The sequence below is a fragment of the Xiphophorus couchianus genome, chromosome 22 (assembly GCF_001444195.1).
Source record: "Xiphophorus couchianus chromosome 22, X_couchianus-1.0, whole genome shotgun sequence".
NCBI lineage: Eukaryota > Metazoa > Chordata > Actinopteri > Cyprinodontiformes > Poeciliidae > Xiphophorus > Xiphophorus couchianus.
The window spans coordinates 2,329,340-2,340,436 of NC_040249.1; positions in this window are offsets into that span (position 1 = coordinate 2,329,340).

Genomic DNA, 11,097 nt, shown 5'->3' on the forward strand with positions numbered 1-11,097 from the left:
ATTCAAATATCACCGTGTAGCAAAACACATTTTAGCATTTGGCTATATCAAATTATATATTTATTTAGCGATGTTCTCCACCAGAGCCAAAGCGCTGTGACACAATTACGTTGTGCCGCGTAATGCTGCTGCTTATGTACGTGTGATTGTATACACACCTTGATCACCTTAAAGTAATCAAACCTGTCTGGAGTTAATCTGTTAATCCAACCCCGTTTTCTTTTTTTAGTGAGAATGAAATGACCCCATAGATGCATTTCATGCGCTTCGATGCACGGACCAATGCGTTGCACCTTTATGAGACAAAAACTGAGGTAAAGTACTATTTACATTCGAGTGAAGTTTTCACATCCGTTTATTTTTATTTTCTTTATTTTGTCTGCGTGTTATGTTGTTGTTTGGTTTGATGCTTCATGGTCTAAATAACAATGAATGAATAACAATTAATTTTTATAAAATATGGCACCGCACATGCATGAGGCCCCAGAACGACTGTGGCAGTTACTATGCTGCCTAGAAAAATAATAAAGTCAGGTTTTCAACAAAAAGAGAGAGAAAAAGACATGAGAGTCAATTTGTAGCACAGTTTTTTTCCAAGAGTGGTGGGTAGACTCTGTGAGACTATCAATCATTTAGCATAGTTAGCTTAGCTACAGACTGTTGTTTGCCTCCATTTCACAGGCATTTAATGAACGAAGGAAAAGAAATTCCAAGATATTCACATATTTAACTTGTCCCTGTACCTTTTACCACATTAACAGGCGAGTCAGTCAGCAGCAGCTCCAATCCCAACATAACCTTTGACCCCTGTCCCAGTAAAAAAAACAGGTGAGCAACACTGTGTTCATTTACAAGCTAGTTAGCATCATTCCATGGGATCTAGGATTTCTCTGTCTGTGCTCTTTTTACAATTATCAATATTTTTACTACTGACAGAAATTCAAACATTCTTAATAAAATGATTATAAAAAACAGCCTCCTTTCTGCTCTGCAGCCAGTCCACAGTGTTAGCTTGGCATTTTTTTAACATATTTGTTGAAACTATCATTATGTTGCGAAATTATGGCATGAGAGATAATATGTGAAAAATTTATTTCCTCTTCCTTCTCCCAGTGCTATCTAGAAACAACCAATCAGAGGCATCCATCCATCCAGCCCGCCTCACGGTAGATGCTGCGCCGATCCGCCTGTCGATCTCCTGTTCCCTTCTTCCCTCATTCGTGAACAAGATCCCGGAGTTCACTGCCCCAAGTGAACTCCTCCACTTGGGGCAGGACAACCCCCCCGACCCGGAGAAGGCACTCTACCTTTTTCCGGCTCAAGACCATGGTCCCCTATAATTGGAGCACACCCTCTGGTCCCCCTTTTTGAATAGGGGGACCACCACCCCAATCTGCCAATCCAAAGGAACTGCCGCCGATGTCCATGCGATATTGCAGAGTCGCGTCAGCCAACACAACCCTACAACATCCAGAACCTTAAGGAACTCTGGGCGGTTCTCATCCACCCCCGGGGCCATGCCACTGAGGAGCTTTTTAACCACCTCGGCGACCTCGTCCCTAGAGATTGGAGAGCCCAACCCAGAGTCCCCAGGCTCAGCTTCCTTAATGGAAGGCATGTTGGTGAGACCCTCCAGGTCTCTCTGTCATTGCCCACCTGAGACAATGACGTGCTCAATGACGTCACTGTGATCGCCCAGAGGCAGTCAAACATAAACAACCACATCCTTTTACATTTTTGCTCTTCCAAATGAACTAATTTGAAGAGGCGGTAGATAAACAATTTTTCGGGGTTTCTTCATAGACTTTGGGTCTGAGTCCTCAGATTTCAGTTTGATATTTTTTGACTCAATGGGTGGAAATCTGTTTTTCTTTGTTAATGAGATGTCTTTAAGCTTATTCTTCAACTCTTCGTTGGTGGCATCTTGCAGTTTTATTCTTGCTACATATGCACTAATCTCGGCTTCTTGGGCTTTTATCTGTCTTCTGAGAGCTTTAAATTTGGTCTGACTCACATGCACTTCATGCAATGCATCTTCTGGCAGATAGTGTAACTTAGATTTGAGATTCTTCACCACATGATGCAGCTTCTGCTCCTCAAGCTTGAGATCCTTAATTTCTGTCTCTTTCTCTTCCAGTTTTTTGGACATTCTGCGGTTCTCAATCCGATACATTTTTAGTTTTTCTGTTTTCCTGTCGGTGTCTGGGAGAAGTATAATATCTCCTCTCTCTTCATCTAGCCCTAACCTTTGCACCTTAGAATAAGTTGCTCTAACCACTTTAAATTTCTGAGCATTCTCATGGTGTCGCAGAACTTCCTTAGTTAGCTCTATAATCTTATAATCCTGTTCGCGAATTAAATCAGCCTGTATTCCAATTTTTCTCTCATTAGAGTAAAGTGCTTCTGTGGCTCTTCTGTTTTTTGTCACAGCGTCTTCTCTCTGCATCTTCAGTTTCGTAAAATCCTCTTGTGTACGCTGGAGGTCTTTTTCAAATTTTATTTTACTTTCCTTGGCGATCTGAATCGTTTCAGCCATCCTTATCTTCATCTGCTCCACTTGATTCTTCAGAAACTGATTCTCTTGCTGGGACTTTTCCAGGAGTGTCTGGGTTTCAACAACCTGTTTCTCAAGACTCGCTGTAGAAATGTCCAGTTTGTGGTTTTTTTCTGCAGGATTGCTCTTTCTGTGTGTGCATTTTCAAATTTCTCCTGGAGGTTTTGGTATTGCAAATCTTGTTTTGACAACTTCATCTCAAAGTCGTACAAAGACTTGTGTAGTGACCTGACTTCTTTTCTTAAACTCAAATTTTCTTCATCCATGTACTTTACCCGCTTCAGTGATGATTCTTCATTCTGTCGATTTCTTTTCGCCTCAAGTTCTATTTCTTGGGTAACTTTGTGTTGTTTCTGAATCTCTTCTTTTAGAGCATCGATTGCCTTTTGCTTTGCATCCAAATCGAGCTTAAGATTGCCAATCGTTTTCAATTTCGTTCTCAGAAGATCTAACTGCTTTTTAAGCTCGACTTTAAGGGCCTCTGATTCATTTCTAAATGTGGTTGCTTTCTGGTTAGACATGTCTAGCTGTACTTTCACTCTTTGGTTTTCATCTGTAAGCTCCCTCACCTGTTTTTCTGCCTCCACCGCTCGTCCTTTGTACACCTTCAGTGTTGCTACTGTATCATCCAGATGGTACCCCCGTGTGGTTTCAGCCCTGAGAGCATATGTCTTCTCTGCAAGACATCGTTCCGTGTATTTTACCTGACTTTCAAGTTCCTGAATTCTAGTTTCACTTTCCTGAAGTTTAGTCAAAATCCCTTTATGATTGCTAGAAAGTTTAAAATGTTTAGCCTCTAACTGTTTAAATTCCTTCTTCTGCTTACAAACATTGTCCAGCTGTGTCTGTAAGTTTTTCTCAATACTTTGAATTCTCTCTCTGGACACAGAACTTTCTCCTCGCTTGATCTCTTCCAGTATGGAAGGCCGCGTTGTCTCTCTAGCTCTTCCACAATCATTTTTCAGGGTTTTCTTATGGGACCGTGGATCATTCTCAGTTAATTGATCCAACCTGGCCTTGGTCCGCGAATCTTGCGATGAACATTTCATTTCCTTCTTTTGTTTGGATAGCAATCGCTTTATGTCTCCTACTCACAGAACGTAACCTTACCTTGGAACTCTTGGAACACAATGACTGTGACCGGGACTTTGACAGAGTCAAAGCCTCTCACTATAACATCACTATGTCATGATCTTTGTGCTCATGACATCACAGCAGTACCCTAAACAACGAGAGTATATCTCACTTGAAAAGTCCATAAAAAAATAAAAGAAAACCCTGACTAAAGTCCACTTGGCCTGATTTGACCCCAAATGCAGGAAGCCCAACCAAACACTGTGCACAGCAAAAAGCCCAGTGTTGATTTAACTCCCACAGAGGTGATTTTTATGGAGCCCTCTGGGGGACATGGGGAGATAAATGTTCTTTTACGTTTCCTCGCAGTACTGTACTGATCAGTTAATGCGGCATAATTGAATACTGTAAGCCTTTCTTACGATGGCCGCCGTACTTTCTGCCTTAATATAAGGTTACCATCAGGTTTTTCCATGAATAGAGCATCAAGGGAATGAATACATTTTATCGGTCAGATGGCACAAAGCTCCAACACTGCTTCAGCAATACAGCAAATCTTTAACTTATAAAAATATCATTTTTAAATAATTTTGTAGATTTTTATTGCTTCTGGGTTTATTGCGAACGCATTTTGTTCTAATCGTAGCAATAAAGCCATTTTTTTTAAAAAATGTGATGGCAACTGTCTGCCAGCAGAGGGCAGCATTGTTCAAATAATTGTTGAGAAATGACTGGTGATTTTTGTTCCTCCTTACTGAGTCTGTGTCTTTAAGTGCAGCTTCTCGTTGGAAATTCAAATAAAGATCATAATCACAACCTTCAAACAGGATGTGGGGTCTAGTTCGGTCTGTGTGTTTAGTTGAAGTGGTAAACATGTCGATTCTCCACTCTGGAGCTTTTGGATCAACACGGACACTAGAGGGATGACCATCGGTCCCTCTGCCAGCAACAGATCTAATCAGAACAGACAAGGGACTGGTGTATTGATCATTTTAATGGCAAAGTTACACAGTAATCCAAATAAAAGAATAGGAAAAAGAACAGGTGTATTTATTTGTGTGTTCTTAGATTTCTAAATGTATTATTTACAAACTACTGTATGTGTCATAACGTTTTGTAGCCTTTCCAGTAAATACAGACTATATCTGATTTTTAGTCAGGCATCCGCTGAGGCTTCGTTTTCGCGTGTATCCTCTTTCTCACGTGGGGATAAAGGAAAGAGGAAACTGTTGGCAGGACAACCATGTCCCTAAGGCATGAAAACAGGGATATCCAGAGAGGGAGTTCTTCAGATAGAGATCCAAAAGTTAGGTTTTTCTTTTTAGGGAGAGCTGTTTCAATTGAGATGAAGTTTGATTTTTCTCTTTCAAAGATCTTGATTTTGTGCCCCGTCAGAGACGCTGCCAAATAACTAAAGATCCTTGTATATGTCATATTTTCCTTTGTTTCATGAAGACTTTAAATTAGCTTATAATGGTAAAATCTAATAAAATATCATCCCTCTTGTTTCAAACTTAAGGCTGCTTCAGCAAATTATCTAGTAAGGAAGTTGAGCTAATCCTATATATTTTTATTTTCCCGCTTTCCTCTTCCTCCGTTTGGACATATGAGTTGCATCCTGTTGGCTGAGATTTATCCTCAGGAAGATTTCAGCACCTTGTGTCTCACGTCCTGCCATGACATCCTGTTGAACCACTAGAATAAATTTAGACAAGAACATTTCTGTCCCAGTACATCTGAGGACAGGGCTGCTATTTCTTTCTCTTTTTTCGTAACCAGGGGCCGTCTGATTATGGGTCAAGAAGGCGAAAAGAGTCTTGGAAAAAGAGCACATTCAACCATACGAGGGTCGTTTTCCCTGCAGTCCATGGAAGGTTGATGGTAGACAGCAAAACACAGCCTCTGTTTAATAGATGCAGAAAGTGATGTTGAGCATGTTCAGAGAGAATGAAGAGTTTGTTTGACGCTGAGATCAAACCAGCACGAGTTAAATGACGAGAGTACAAAACAAATCTATCATCAGCATAACAAGTGACATCAGCAGGCCAAACGCCAGGAAATCCCTAAATTAATTTACTGCAAAGCAGAGGGCCGTTATGAATACTCAGGAAAGATGCATGACCCAAACTTTTACAGCTGTAACACCAAAAAAAAAAGGAAGAAAAAGATAAATAAAAACAATGTTAATGTGATCAGATTTAAATGTGGCCACCCAGCTTGAAAAGCTAGTAAACAACTTGTGGTTTTTGTTTTTGCAGTTTCTGCAGAGATCTTGGAGATAATCGGAGCACAACCTCTGCCACTGAGACGGATATTTGACTGAACTGCCGGCTTCATCACTTCTTATCTCTCAGTAAGAGCCACAAAAACTTACCAGATGTTTCAACTGCGTTTAATAAAGAATGTTACTAATAAACAGACACCTCCTGACTGGACGCAGCGACGTTGACACAAACAACCATCCTGCTACCGGTTTGCTCTCTGTGATGCAGCCGCAGTGCACTTTGGTTTTCACAGGAACCAAGTTTGCAGCTTTTCCACTCGAGGCTTCGGAGGGAGGACGCTGCGCGCCGATTCTTTGCATTCTTCAGGGAGAGCAGAAATGTGGAGGCGAGGGTATAAAAACACAGACAGATCAGAGGGGGTCACCAGCGCCGAGGGGAAAAATGAGCTGGAGGAAAAACGGGAGGCGACAAACGGCCAACCCCAGGGGGAGACTGAGTGGAAAAGGAGGCAGGAGAACACTCTGCGAGAGAAATTATGTCAAGAGGGGAAAAAAACTCATTGGTGGAAAACTTTTTACTTTTCAGACAACACGCTGCTTGTGCTTCTAGGTCACATTACTCACTCTGTCTGCTCAAGTGCCCAGACGGCAGCTCTGATTCTGTTCGAGCTTTCTACCTGTTAAAGGGGAGTTTTCTTTTCCGCTGTGTCTACACGCATGCTCAGGAGTGAATGCTGCAAGTGGACGACTCGATGCAATCTGCTCGGCTTCCTCAGATGGACCATTTTTTAAGACTATTTGAGTGACAAATTGAACTTGACGCACAATTTGATAGCTAGGATCAGTTTAGAACGTCAGTAGGACAGGATAGACAAGGTGCCTGGAGATACAATGTGTTGGAAATTGTTTATATATCAATAAACTGAGTTGAATTACTTTCTAATAAATCTTCAAATAACAAGCAGGTCCCTCTGGCAACATGCCCAAGAATATCCACATCACTTTCAACGATGAAACACATTCGGTATCAATCCCCGTTCTTCACGTTCCTACCAAATCAAAAACACTGGTGGGTTTTTCTCATATTTTGTACAGCCTTCCAGCTTAAATGTGTTTCCTTTTGTTTTAATCGCAAAAGAACTGTGTTTTGCCCCTGATTTTTTTTTTTTCCACTTAAAAAAAATATCTGCAAACATCTGCTTAAACCTTCGCACAAAGCCTCCCGTGATCATGTTTGATGGTCGTTTCGTTGGCCCCGACAGGAAAGAGATGTGCAGCAGCTCCACGCATCAAACAGTAAAAGAAAAAAAAAAACAAGGACCAATTCACAACACAAGCGCACACATTGTGCAGTCAGCATAAAAGAAAACTGCAATGTGCAGTAATATGGACAGCAGAGTTTATGGCTTCTCGTTATCATGCATAAAAATAGCAGCTGGTCCAACACAGGCTCTGAGTCTCTTGGTCTTTACTGCAAGCTCTTTACACTGAAGCTGCTTTTCACGCTTCAACAACTAGGATGTGTGCTTGTTATTCTTCAGCTCTCATCTTAGTCTGTTGTTTTATTATTATTATTATTATTGTAGATAAATAGAACGTATTTGTTCTCTGTTTATTGTCCCCTTCATTCGTCTTCCTTCTTTCATTTCCCACTCGGCTGGTCTTGGGCCGGCTGCCGTGAATTCTCCCATGACTGGGTCAGGTCCAAAGTAGCAGCCAACAGTTTTCCCTCCGTTCCCAGAAACGGAGCTGCTGGTTTAAAATTGAATACCTGGAGACACGACCAGAAACCTCGCCACAGACCCACCTTGTTATATTTGTCTGATATCAAACATCCAGAATCACTTGATTCTGTTGATTCTCTGTTTTCCTTCAGATTGATGAGAGTAAAACCAGTTTTTTTCTCTCTCTGTTGTCTCTTGTACTGAAAATGTTGTAACTTGGAATTTTGCAGAAAGTGGCAAATTTAGTGAACATCTTGTTTATTGTGCAAAAACAAAAGAAAGGTTTCTCCCAAGTCCTTGTGCTGCTGCTGCTGCTTATTGGCTCATTATATTTCTTTATAAATAGATGCATAACTGAAAAAAATAAAAAATTGGGGACTGGTATCGAAATATTCTTCACTTACAAAAGATGAAATCTGTTTCATTGAATTTACAAACTTACATGAAGCACTGTCAGTGATGTCTGAATTACAAATAGCATGTTTCAACAAACTGGGATAAAAATTCATATTTTCTCCTAGTGGTTTTTATCTTGTTGTCTTGGCCTCACAAAGCATAATAGATGTAAATTACGATGATTAGTAAAAGAAGTTGAATGTGCTGTGGTGGCGCAGGGGGCCTTAGACCCGCGGACGTCGCGGGTTCGACTCCCGGTCCCGACGACCTTTGCCTCATGTCCTCCTTCAAAAATGGCGCCGGCTCAGCTGGCTGCCTGCAGACGCAGCTCCCTTCGTGTGTGTGTTAATCTGTGTATAAAAAATTCTTGCTGTAACTGCGAAATAATTTCCCTGCTGGGATGAATAAAGTAATTCTTCTTCTAAAATGTGCTTAACTTGATGGCTTAAGATGAGTACATCCGGTTTGTATGCTTCAAAGAGAAAGTGCTGTTGTACATCAACTACATTTTTCAGTGACAGAAAACCAAATTTTTCTGAGTAAATTTTTTGGAGCATAAAGGCGTTCAAACCTTCTGTCACACGAGTGTCGACTCAACACCCAACACGCATTTTAATCCACAGTGGAAACTGTCTTGGCTAGCGTTCCGGTTTCCTCAGCTCTGCTCTCAGCCAATCAGCACCAAGCATAACAAATGGCGCTCCTAGATTGGCTGGTTTGCTGGCGCGTGTCATGTAGCATTGAGCCCGTAGGTAGCTCAGCTTTACAAGCTGCATTTTAATACTTTAAATATCCCCTACATTTTTTTTTTTAAAACCAGCCAATATGAAGCTATGTTCCTCGAGCAGATGAGGATTCACTGTATTCAAATTTTTCTGTTGGGAAGGAATGTAAATCTATTTATCCACTGTTTAAAATGACTGCCTGTTTACCCTATTAGAAAGAAAAGCCCGCTGTTCTCTATTTTTTTTACTTATTTATTTATTTTTGAACAGAGGTCTTGGTTGAAAATATTTTTTAGTGTTCTATCAGCAACAAGGACGGGGTTTGGATCACTCTTACTTTGAAAAAGCATGCTGTTATTAGAAAAGTTTGCATTAAACGATCATTCGGGTGCTTTTGAGAAGAAGTCGCTGGATGTTTGTGGTCCTAAACACTATGACAGTAAAAGGAGTGGGGGGAAAAAAAAGTTCTTTCTTTGTCTTTGTTGCGTCTGCCAACTTGTGAAAGCCTTTTAGCACGGCTGAGGAGCTCTGAGGCGGCTTTGTTTGCGCTTTAAATTCACTTACAGCTCATCAGTCTGTTTAGGAAAGTAATGAATCAAATTACTCAGGCTGAGTTACCCAGCAGGCCGCAGTTCGCCCAACATAATTGTGTTGTTGTGCTCTGTCGTTTGCTGCATCCCGAGTGATTGATTGGGGGACGCAAAGTAAGGAGAAGAGCTCTGTGCGGCCCACTCGGAGCTGGGGCTGCGGGTTTTATGGTCAAACATGAAGTGTAGCAGTAAATGATGTGAGGAAAAGAGGGAAATGTTGTTCTGCAGCTTTTTAGCCTCGTTTAGAGCTCAGCTGAAGGTAATGATCCGTGTCCCGAACGTTTTCTCAAACGACCAAATGTGGTTGTTGTGGTTCTTGGCTTTGAAACTTTGCGAATACGCTTTTAAACCTACTGGAATTAGTTTTGGTTTTTTGTTTGTTTTTTTGAAAGGGTCTCTCATCCCACTGGCTATGTTCAATCTGGTTAAAGATTCCTTCGAACCAAAACCCAACCAGAAGACTCTGCAGCCTCATTCTTCAAAGCAACACGACGGCTGAACCTCCCTGGAATACGCCTGTCTGTTTGTTTTATTCATCTCAAATCAAATTTTCTTTGCAGAGCACATTTCAGCAGCAAGGCATTTCAAAGTGCTCGACACCACAACAAACACAGAAACGCAAAGTCGTGCAGCATAGAATCGACAATCAAACCAGTTTCCTGTCCAGCCTCTGTCAGACGTGTGCTCAGGAAAGTGAACGAGTGAATGATTAAAAGGAAAATATGTTTGGCCTAAACCAACATTTAAATTACACACGGAGTATCTCAAAGGTTTCTTTTAATATATAGAGAAAGAAATTATTACGTGACATGTTTGAAGGTTCTGCTTTTTTGGAAAAAAGTCGAAGGTTCAGAACAAGTTTTAGTGGGCAAATAGCTTTAAGTAATCACTAAGACAACGTATTAGTGTCTTAGTGATTTTTGCCTTAGCAAAATAAATGATATTTTTAGTCTGCAGTAGTTTGTAAATCTGAGCTTTAGGTGTGATTTAGAGTGAGGGATGGAGTCTTTAACCCCCCTAATGTAAGCTTGGCTCCCCTGAAGGCAGTAAAAATAACTTTTAAAAAACAGTTGTTGAGTATTTGTGTGTATTCATCCAGATGAAGACTAAGTGTAGCTCAGGGTTTTGATTTCTGAATAACATACTCCCTCTTCAGCACATTTTGAGCAATTTCAAGGATGTCTCTTCTCGCTGCTACACAGTCATATTCAAATATGATTCCCCCCCACACACATTTTAGGTTATTTGTTTTTACAAATTGTATTAAATCAATCTCTTTCCTCAAAATTCTACACATAAATGCTCCATTATGTTAATGTGGGAAAAAAATAAAATAAAATCTCATGTCAAAGTCGATAGAAATCGTTCGCCACATGACTGTGAATAGTTACCCAACGCGATGTCTCGGTTTGCTATTTTTCATAAATTTGCACACAACAACAAAAAAACAACAAAACCACCTCAAACTTTTGTCCACGTTGTCATAATTTGTGTGCTGAATTTTGAGGAACGAGAACAATGTCAATATGGCTGCAGCATAAAATGTGCGAAAAGTGAAGCACTGTAAATACGCTCTGGATGCACTATGTGTGACCTTGACTGTGTTTTTTGTTTGTTTGTTTGTTTTGCTTTTTTTTAAAATTATTTTTTATCTTTGGTAGTCACATTCAGTCGCTGGGCCATTCATATTTATATCATTTATGAAGTGCTGCTAAATTAAGTATCATCTCTCCATCTCGACTAGATAATTGCAAAGCGTTGTTCACCAGTCTCAGGAAAACGTTTGACCGAATCGTTAAAATCTTCTCAT